The sequence below is a fragment of the Siphateles boraxobius genome, unplaced genomic scaffold (assembly GCF_051911475.1).
Source record: "Siphateles boraxobius isolate OS27281-9 unplaced genomic scaffold, OSU_SipBor_1 236, whole genome shotgun sequence".
NCBI lineage: Eukaryota > Metazoa > Chordata > Actinopteri > Cypriniformes > Leuciscidae > Siphateles > Siphateles boraxobius.
Window position 1 is genome coordinate 51,238 of NW_027508851.1, and position 11,629 is coordinate 62,866.

At 42.0% G+C, this 11,629-nt stretch overlaps 1 long non-coding RNA gene across 1 annotated transcript; it reads left to right on the forward strand.

The window, feature by feature from the left end:
• The first annotated feature begins 9,999 nt into the window (after positions 1-9,999).
• LOC143748472 (uncharacterized) lies at positions 10,000-11,221 on the forward strand. Its single transcript, XR_013206793.1, has 3 exons — positions 10,000-10,110; positions 10,277-10,648; positions 10,834-11,221. It is a non-coding gene; the product is annotated as an uncharacterized LOC143748472 (long non-coding RNA).
• Positions 11,222-11,629: the final 408 nt, after the last annotated feature.

An 11,629-nucleotide genomic window follows, 5' to 3' on the forward strand; every position in this document is an offset into this window, starting at 1 on the left:
AGATAGGAGTTTCGTGGACAAAGGGACTAAGAATAGATTGGAAGGGGACAAATAGGGGTTTTGTAGACAAAGGGACTAAGAATTGATTGGAAGTGGACAAATGGGCGTTTCGTGGGCAAAGGGACTAAGAATAGGTTGGAAGTGGACAAATAGGCTCTTCGTGGACAAAGGGACTAAGAATAGGTTGGAAGTGGACAAATAGGCTCTTCGTGGACAAAGGGACTAAGAATAGGTTGGAAGTGGACAAATGGGCGTTTCGTGGACAAAGGGACGTAGTTTAGGTTGGAAGTGGACAAATAGGCTATTCGTGGACAAATGGACTAAGAATAGATTGGAAGTGGATAAATGGGCTTTTTGTGGTCAAAGGGACTAAGAATATTTTGGAAGTGGACAAATAGGCGTTTCGTGGACAAAGGGACTAAGAATAGGTTGGAAGTGGACAAATAGGCGTTTCGTGTACAAGGGGATTAATAATAGATTGGAAAGTGACAAATAGGCTCTTCGTGGACAAAGGGACTAAGAATAGATTGGAAGTGGACAAATAGGCGTTTCGTGGACAAAGGGACGTAGAATAGGTTGGAAGTGGACAAATAGGCGTTTCGTGGACAAAGGACTAAGGCCCCGTCCACACTACTGCGTTTTCGTTTAAAAACGGAGAATTAAAACGAAAACGATCTCCGTCCACACCAGCGTTTTAGCTGCGTATTAGAATTGATCTCCGTCCACATTAAAACGACTGAAAACTCGGATCACGTGACCATTCTCCAACACTGTGCATGCGCGTGCCGGTGTAAACAGGAAATGGATGGACTATTCCTCAGATTTGATGAGGAAGCAAGTAACGTTAGCTACCTCTGCAAAGATTAGAATTATCCCACCATGCGCTGGTTCTTCCCGGCTTAACCCAAAACCGACGCTCCATGTACGGTTGACACACGGGAATTGTCATAGATCGCTCGAATAATAGTTTGCCTCCGGCGCATGTAGGCAGGTATAGCATTGTAAAATGCAGAATTTGCTTGCACAACAGCTGCTAACAAAGACATCAAAGTCAGTAACGCTTGTAATTCGTTATCCATGTTGCACTCACTAACATCAGCTACGTAGTCCAGGATGTTTTTGTTTGTTTTCTTCCGGTGACGGGACATGTGATGGGTGGCTGACGAAACAGGGAAGGATACGTCATGGGTGATAACACCCAATCATAGAGCCGAACGTGACCTTCTACGTCATCGTTTCTAAACTCCTCCGTTTTGTCCCGTCTACACTAAAACGTCCTCCGGAGATTCAAAACGAAAAACGGAGCTGCAGCGTTTCTAAACTTCTCCGTTTTGGGTCTTCGTTTTTCCCGTTTTATTGTGGACGGGAGGTGCAAACGTAGCAAAAGGTCTCCGTTTTTAAACGAAAACACAGTAGTGTGGATGGGGCCTAAGAATAGGTTGAAAGTGGACAAATAGGCGGTTCGTGGACAAATGGACTAAGAATAGATTGGAAGTGGACAAATAGGCTCTTCGTGGACAAAGGGACTAAGAATAGGTTGGAAGGGGACAAATAGGCTATTCATGGACAAAAGGACAAAGAATAGGTTGGAAGTGGACAAATAGGCTATTCGTGGACAAATGGACTAAGAATAGGTTGCAAGTGCACAAATAGGCGTTTCGTGTACAAAGGGACTAAGAATAGGTTGGAAAGGGAAAAATAGGCTATTCTTGGACAAAGGGACTAAGAATAGGTTGGAAGTGGATAGATAGGAGTTTCGTGGACAAAGGGACTAAGAATCGATTGGAAGGGGACAAATAGGCGTTTCGTGGACAAATGGACTAAGAATATATTGGAAGTGGACAAATGGGTGTTTCGTGGACAAAGGGACTAAGAATAGGTTGAAAGTGGATAGATAGGAGTTTCGTGGACAAAGGGACTAAGAATAGATTGGAAGGGGACAAATAGGGGTTTTGTGGACAAAGGGACTAAGAATTGATTGGAAGTGGACAAATGGGCGTTTCGTGGGCAAAGGGACTAAGAATAGGTTGGAAGTGGACAAATGGGCGTTTCGTGGACAAAGGGAGGTAGTTTAGGTTGGAAGTGGACAAATAGGCTCTTCGTGGACAAAGGGACTAAGAATAGGTTGGAAGGGGACAAATAGGCTCTTCGTGGACAAAGGGACTAAGAATAGGTTGGAAGTGGACAAATAGGCTCTTCGTGGACAAAGGGACTAAGAATAGGTTGGAAGTGGACAAATAGGCGTTTCGTGGACAAAGGGACGTAGAATAGGTTGGAAGTGGACAAATAGGCTCTTCGTGGACAAAGGGACGTAGAATAGGTTGGAAGTGGACAAATAGGCTCTTCGAGGACAAAGTGACTAAGAATAGGTTTTTAGGGGGACAAATAGACTCTTTGTGGACAAATCCAATCCAATCCACTTTATTTCTATAGCACATTTTATAAACAGGAAGTTTCCAAAGTGCTGCACAGAAGATTCAAACATACAGATCAATTAACATACAAAAAAAAACAAAATTACAAAATAAGCACATCTCAATCCTAAAATACAGTAATACAATAAAACAATAAAAGACATCAGAGGACCACACAACTCACGCGGAGTTAAAAGCCAAGGAATAAAAATGTGTCTTTAGACGAGACTTAAAACTCTCAACTGTCGAGGCAGTTCGAACATGGAGGGGCAGAGCGTTCCAATGTTTTGGTCCCACCACAGAAAAAGCCCTGTCCCCTCGAGTTTTGAGTCATGTCTTGGGAACCGCAAGCTGGAGCTGGCCCTCCGACCTCAGTGACCTCGCTGGCGCATAAATTTGAATGAGGTCCGCAATATATGTTGGGGCCAGTCCATTTACAGCTTTAAAAACAAACAATAAAATCTTAAAATCAATCCTAAAACGAACAGGAAGCCAGTGCAATGAGGTGAGAATTGGAGTTATATGTTTGCGCTTTTTGGTTCCTGTTAAAAGTCGTGCTGCAGAATGGTCACATAGGCGTCCAGAGGGACGAATAGGGTTTTTGTGGTCACACAGGCGGTAAGGGGGATGAATAGGCTGTTCGTGGTCACATAGGCGATCACTGGGACGAGTAGGCGGTTTGTGGTCACATAGGCGGTCAGTGGGACGAATAGGCTATTCCTGGTCACATAGGCGGTCAGTGGGACCAATAGGCTGTTAGTGGTCACAAAGGTGAGCAAGGGGGACGAATAGGCCGTTCGTGGTCACATAGGCCTTACGTGGTCACATAGGCGGTCAGGGGGACGAATAGGTCGTTCATGGTCACATAGGCGGTCAGTGGGACGAATAGGATGTTAGTGTCATATAAGTGGTCAGGGGGACGAATAGGCCGTTCGTGGTCACATGGACGGTCAGAGGGACGAATAGGCCGTTCGTGGTCACATAGGCGGTCAGTGGGACGAATAGGCCGTTCTTGGTCACATAGGCAGTCAGGGGGACGAATAGGCTTTACGTGGTCACATAGGCGGTCAGGCGGACAAATAGGCCGTTCGTGGTCACATAGGCCTTACATGATCACATAGACGGTCAGGGGGACGAATAGGCCGTTCGTGGTCACATAGGCCTTACATGGTCACATAGGCGGTCAGTGGGACGAATAGGCCGTTCTTGGTCACATAGGCGGTCAGTGGGACGAATAGGCTGTTAGTGGTCACATAGGCGTGCAGAAGGACGAATAGGCTTTTTGTGGTCACATAGGCGGTCAGGGGGACGAATAGGCCGTTCCTGGTCACATAGGCGGTCAGTGGGACGAATAGGCTGTTCGTGGTCACATAGGCGGTCAGTGTGACGAATAGGCTGTTCGTGGTCACATAGGCGGTCAGTGGGACGAATAGGCTGTTCCTGGTCACATAGGCGGTCAGTGGGACGAATAGGCTGTTCGTGGTCACATAGGCGGTCAGTGGGACGAATAGGCTGTTCCTGGTCACATAGGCGGTCAGTGGGACGAATAGGCTGTTCGTGGTCACATAGGCGGTCAGTGTGACGAATAGGCTGTTCGTGGTCACATAGGCGGTCAGTGGGACGAATAGGCTGTTCGGTGTCACATAGGCGGTCAGTGGGACGAATAGGCTGTTCGGTGTCACATAGGCGGTCAGAGTGACGAATAGGCTGTTCGTGGTCACATAGGTGGTCAGTGGGACGAATAGGCTTTTCCTGGTCACATAGGCGGTCAGTGGGACGAATAGGCTGTTCGGTGTCACATAGGCGGTCAGAGTGACGAATAGGCTGTTCGTGGTCACAGAGGTAGTTAGTGGGACGAATACGCTGTTCGTGGTCACATAGGCGGTCAGTGGGACGAATAGGCTGTTCCTGGTCACATAGGCGGTCAGTGGGACGAATAGGCTGTTCGTGGTCACATAGGCGGTCAGTGTGACGAATAGGCTGTTCGTGGTCACATAGGCGGTCAGTGGGACGAATAGGCTGTTCCTGGTCACATAGGCGGTCAGTGGGACGAATAGGCTGTTCGTGGTCACATAGGCGGTCAGTGGGACGAATAGGCTGTTCCTGGTCACATAGGCGGTCAGTGGGACGAATAGGCTGTTCGTGGTCACATAGGCGGTCAGTGTGACGAATAGGCTGTTCGTGGTCACATAGGCGGTCAGTGGGACGAATAGGCTGTTCGGTGTCACATAGGCGGTCAGTGGGACGAATAGGCTGTTCGGTGTCACATAGGCGGTCAGAGTGACGAATAGGCTGTTCGTGGTCACATAGGCGGTCAGTGGGACGAATAGGCTGTTCGGTGTCACATAGGCGGTCAGAGTGACGAATAGGCCGTTCGTGGTCTATTCGTCCCCCGGAACGCCTATGTGACCTCAACCCTCAGATGCAATGAACTGTGACTCTTCACCCCCATAACACACAAGCACACACACACACACACACGCACGCACGCACACACACACACGCATGCACGCACGCACGCACGCACACACACACACACTTTTACAATTGCTGCTCTCTCTTCTTGCATACTGTTGTTCGCACTCTATAATGTAAACATATTTAAATTCTCATGTGCCTGAGGTTTTTCTTTTGTTTGTATTGTATTTTATATATATTTTTAATACTTGTCTGTGTTATGTTGGTGTTTTAAACCATGGGTCTGAGGGAAACTGAATTTCAATCCTCTGTATGTCCTGTACATATAGTAATGTAGTAGAACTTAATGTATGTAATTTTATATTCAATAATATATAGATGCATATGTGATCAGATATGGTACTGTATGTGTAATATATTGCAGATGTATTTACTCATGCATTATAAGAAAAATACATTCAGAAACATATGTAATAAATTTCTTAATTTTTTTAATTATATACATTATATTCATATTTAAAAGCTACTTATCAAAAGCACAACAGTATGTTTGTACCGCAGTATAAAACAATAAAATTAGTACTATACTGATGTGAATAATGCAATTAACTTTAAATACAAAGATTAATATCTTGATGTGAAATAGGCCAATTTCACCCGAACCACAGGCTCGACTCTTCAGTACAATGGTAACCCCAAAATATCAGACATTCCAGAAAACCTTTTAAATTCCAAGATAATAGAACATTAAACACTAACAGATCTCCCCTGTATATTAATATTGAGCAAAACACATCAAATAACACTTAATTTTAACATTTGCTCTCCTTTAACAGTCTGAAGCAAAGCATGATGGGATCTAGATATCTGTTGTAACTCATTTAAAAAAATATGGTTAAAATATTACACGTAATCTTTTTGAGCAGTTAAGGCTTGATTTCTGTCATGGAATATACCTAATTAAATCATGTAAAATGCCCTAAATTATTTAGTCTATGACACAATGAATTACATATTTTTAGTGAAAGACTACCAATCACACGGTCGATGTCGACTGAAGACTACCAATCAGAGACCACAACCGCTAATTCTGATGTGATTTGACATCTATCAGTTACGAGCGCAAGCATATTATCAAGTTGGATCGTAATTCTTTGTTTCTGCCTCTACAGACGGAAAATCTAGTGTGAAAAGACATTCAACACAAAAGTGAGAAAAAGGTAAGTCAGCTTCTGTTAATTGTCCACATCACATCTAGCTAGTAAATTGATGATGGCAGACAGTTAGCTACAGGCTAGGTTTGCTTTCCATGTTTAAGGTGAAATAAAAAAGGGAAGATATTTGAAATGCTATCACATTGTGTAGCTACTATTAATATTAGCAATACAATGTAATATTACATTGTGCTTCTAAATAAACATTGAAGGACACAGTCAAAGTTTAGGTTTTTACAGACTGTAAGGACAATAGTACAAAAGGACCGTGTACAAAAGCTGAATTCAGAATTACTAAAGAATTCAAAACCAAAATATACTTAATATAACATTATACACCGTCTCTGATATTTGAAGTTAACCTATTGCCAACTATTACATGGTTTAATAAAGCATACTTTAGTAGTTTAGGAATATTTACATATAAAGATGAATGAGATTACATTAATCATGCTTTCATGACATTTCTATCGATAATAAGTTATTTTAAGTAATGACCTGCACATTACATACCTGTAATTTATAAGGCTTTGCATATGAACATTAGTAATGTTGATGTTTGTGATGTTTATTTATGAGGCTTAACTAATTGGCTGAAAGAGAATACATCGCAGGCTGGTGAATATAGAAATCTTACTATTATGAGTACAATATAGTTACCTTTAATGTGGTGTTTTTATTTCTGTGTACCTTGATATGTCAACGCTGGTCATCCGTCTTCATAACCCCAGTGCTCCAGAGGGTCGTCAGCAGGCTACATTGGTGATGTTCCTACAGAGAGCGAAGGATGAGTTTTCCTCTGCCCGCTGCGCAGCACTTCAGGCTGATGGGGTCCCAGCAACAACACGACAGAACCAGTCCACTGCACTAGCCCTCGCTGAAGACCACTTCGCGCTGATGGGGTCCCAGCACCAACACGACAGAACCAGTCCACTGCACTAGCCCTCGCTGAAGAGCACTTCACGCTGATGGGGTCCCAGCAACAACACGACAGAACCAGTCCACTGCACTAGCCCTCGCTGAAGAACACTTCAGGCTGATGGGGTCCCAGCAACAACACGACAGAACCAGTCCACTGCACTAGCCCTCGCTGAAGTGCACTTCACGCTGATGGGGTCCCAGCAACAACACGACAGAACCAGTCCACTGCACTAGCCCTCGCTGAAGAGCACTTCACGCTGATGGGGTCCCAGCAACAACACAACAGAACCAGTCCACTGCACTAGCCCTCGCTGAAGAACACTTCAGGCTGATGGGGTCCCAGCAACAACACGACAGAACCAGTCCACTGCACTAGCCCTCGCTGAAGAACACTTCACGCTGATGGGGTCCCAGCAACAACACGACAGAACCAGTCCACTGCACTAGCCCTCGCTGAAGAGCACTTCACGCTGATGGGGTCCCAGCAACAACACGACAGAACCAGAATGTATTTTCGATGCTTCAAAAAATTCTAACTAACCCACTGAGGTCACATGGACTACTTTGATGATGCTACATTATGTTACATAATTATTTTGTGTGAAAACTTGCGCATTAGTTACTTATGGATTAAAAAGTACCGTTAGTGCTGCGCGAGCTCTCTCACAAACACAGACCGCGTGCACAGAGAGAGAAGAGAGAAGATAATTGTAAATTTACGGGCTAAGTTTAAATTTTTTTTCTGTCAAAATGTCAGAAAGCATTGTGTATTATCCATCCGTGTTTTTAAAATTCGTTAAAATTCGTTAAAAGACAGACGTTGTACTGTTAACACAACCCCATATTTCGGATTCATCTAAACTTATACTTGATATTCTTTTTAGAATAAGTGATTCGTTTTGCTATTATTGGTCATGTGACAGGAGTCCTGTCTATTAATTGTCAACTATTTTCTAGAAATATGCTTGTATTGGCTAACGTTTATTCAGCTAATGCGTGTCCTGTTTAAAGGAGCATTTCACCCGTGGGAACATTCATCTTTATTGAAAGTGGGTCATATATGTAGTCGAAATATAATAACATTTTCGAATTTGGTGCCTTTTTGACCGAGTAAAGACAGAAAGTAAATTTAGGGCGCATTTGTACTGAAAACCACAACTCCCACAATGCACCACATTGCACAGCTCCGCAAGCCACTCGCACTAATCCAGAACAACGCTGAGGAGGTATCCGCCTATCAGATTCAGAGAAAGCACTCTACCGTCTACAAGGCTGGGTGCCGCCAGAGTTTGAAATTCATTTCACAGAAAAAAAAATCTAGTTTGTTGCCGAAATCATTATTGAATTACTCCTCGTTTCTATTTATGTTGAATGTTCAGTCCGAACATTGTAATGCAATTTGGATTTGCAAAATAAGAATAAAAATATGTAGGCATGACCATTTTTGTTATCTATTATCATGTAAGGTAACAGTAGGTTAGTAACATTAGTTCCACTGATGGAATGTTGGTCGTCCAAATTTATTTAACATACACGTGGAATAAAACACTTAAATTTGTAAATTTGATTATGTGAACCATTTATTTCAATAATGATATCAACAAAAATAATTATGTTAACAATAAAAGTTCAACAATACAATAGTAACAACAATAGTTCCTCCTGAGCTTCCTCAACTTACTGGTGCCGGCAGTACTGGCAATCTGGAGCTGGATATTTCAGTCGGATTGCCGACACGAGCGGGTAGAACGCGAGACCGTGACGTGCCGGTTACGGACGAGGAGCCCGCACTGGCTCGAGTTGAGGCGGACTGGTCCTGTCGTTCTACCCGCTCGTTTCGGCAATCCGACACTTCGCTGTATTGCGGCTCGTAAAGATATCCACGAACATCGGATTTGAGCAGAAGACTTTCAAAATCATCACTGAATTAAGTTTTTTTGTTTTGTTTTTTTCAAATAAATCTCGAACCACAGTGCTTTGTGGTGCTGCTGTTAAACTAAATAACATTTATAGAATAATTATGAACTTAAATGAAACAATATCGTAACATTTCGACAAATAAATGATTTGATCTTTTTTTATTAATTTAATTTAGGGCGATTTAGCCTAAATTTAAGTAGAGCGAGATTTTCCCCCTTGTCCTTTCCTCATTGGGAAGCACTCACATTAAAGCTAAACATGTTTGAGTAGATCCTCTGTACCTCTCGGTTTCAGATGGATTACATAATCAGATAACATTTATTAAATATTTAGACATTTAAAGGCTTTAGACATAGCCGATTTCTTATCGTGACTGAGCTGAGGCAAATGGCTTTCGGTTAATTTTTGTGACGTGCATTTCCCGGAGACAGAGACGACAGAAACTTTTGTCGTTAGCCTAATATAAATAAAAGTTTACAGTTTTGAACGATGTAGGCTACTCTACTCTTATCTGTATGACCAAAAAATTACGGAGTGATGCAACGTGATGAGTGAAAGCTCAATCTGAACAATTTTAGTTAAAAAGTATGTATATATATATATATATATATTTTTTAAATGACCTATCGTTTCGCTAGATAAGACTCTCTTCCTCAGCTGCGATCGTGCACAGCATGTGTTGAAGCACTTCAAAGACCTTTGAAACTGTATTGATTTGGACTTCAACACTCTGGTTGCCATTGAAGTCCATTATTCGAAGAAAAATCCAGAAATGTTTTCCTCAAAAAACTTGTTTTCTCTTCCAATGAGGAAAGAAAGACATGGATATCTTGGATGGCATTGGGGTGAGTAAATTATTTTAAAAAAATCATTTTGAGGTGAACTAATCCTTTAAGAGGGACAGTGATGGAAACATTATTTACGGCAGGTCCAGATCATCCCGAAAACAAGCAGGTCAGATTTTTTTAATTCATGTTAATTAAAATGTAGACTTTATCTCCAGATCTAGCTTTACATCTTGGAATGGTATATAATATGATCACAAGGTTATGGGTCTGAATTAGAACAAATCTGAGGTTATTATTACACACCTGTGCCTAGCAACATGTAAAGTTTGTGTCATTGAGTGTAAAAAGCAACAGCTTTTTTGATACAGCAGGTCCCAGTCACAGCCAGAGTTGGAAGACTGGTGTCTCTCATGTCAGGGCTCCGGAAACCAGTGAGTAAGTGACCAGTGACTTTCCTTCTGTTACTGCAGGTGTGTTCTTTATTTTGACTGCACTGGTTCGAAACAGTATGTTCATTTATTATAAAATGGCCATTGTTAATGCCATTCTCTTTTGTTATAATAAACTACTGTTATTTAAATATTGTGCATTGTTTCAACAGAGTCCTTCCTTCAAGAGCTTAAACGCTCACTGGGTGAGGACATACATGAGGATGAAACGGCACTTCAAGCCTCAACAGACTGGTCGACCCGAAAGAGCCTCATATCAGGGTGATGGGAGAAAGAGAGACCCCGACTGGTCAACACCATGGTGGCTCGACAACATGCGGCAACTCGGATCTGCCAACAGTGTGGAAACGGTCCAGCCGTTATCCGTTGTTGTGACTGCCGACCACACCCATTCTTCTGTGGCCAGTGTGATGTCAGGGTCCACCGAGGTCAAGTGTTCCACAACAGGGATTGAATGACACGTGCATTTTTTCATCCGTTGCCTGCCACAACTCGTATTGTGGAGAGGGTTCTAACCCAGTGTGGTAAGCTGTAGTTTTTGAAAGTCTCATTCTCAGACTTGTTAATTCCAGTTATCACCTGAAAAACTAAATACTGTTTTCTGATAGGTTGATGAAGCCATCAAGTACATCTGGTTTAAAAATAGTTGCCAGTAAATAAATATTTTATTCTTTAATTCTCATCCATGTGTTTTTTTGTTTTTTTCAAGAGCGTCTTGTACATTTGGAGATGCCAGAGACAATATGCGGTTGTCTACGAGGATCGTCCAGTGTCATCGCAGGACAGTCCATAGTTGTGGTTACAATGAATGGTAAGAAGAACTTTATGGGTGGGGTGGGGTGGGGGTCACTTCTGTAGAAGTGGCTGCAGAATTTCACCCACAGCTATTTGCTGATCACACCTCGTATATACTCCCTCTCACTTTCTGTCACAACCCTTATGAAAATCAACCATGGTTTTACTATAGTAAAACTGTAGTTAACTACGACTGTAGTAACCATGGTATTTTGGTGCGAACAATGGTTTTTAAAAACCATGGTTTTGGTACCATGGTTTTACTACAGTTATATTGTAGTAATACTATAGTAAAACTGCAGTTTTACTAAATTATCTTGAATTACATTTAAGCCATTTAGTTACAACAAACATCTACAAAATAACAACAGAAAGAAGTTATCATTCTATGATACAGACTTTATTACAGAAATTACATAATCTGAAAGAAAATATAAACTTGCATTTGTTCCTACGTGTGACATAAAACAATAAACTACAAAGTTATACAAAATTATTGGTGATAAAGTGGTGCTGTGCAATGGTTAAAAAATGTAGTTGCTAATTTACAAATAAAAAAACAGCAATTTTAGATGAAAAATAGCTGACTTTAAATACCTTTAAATACACAGCATCTACCTCCTCTAAAATGTATATAACCTGTAAACACATGCCCAACACAAGCATGTTTGCAATTTATACTGTAAATACATTAACAGGATTACAACAAT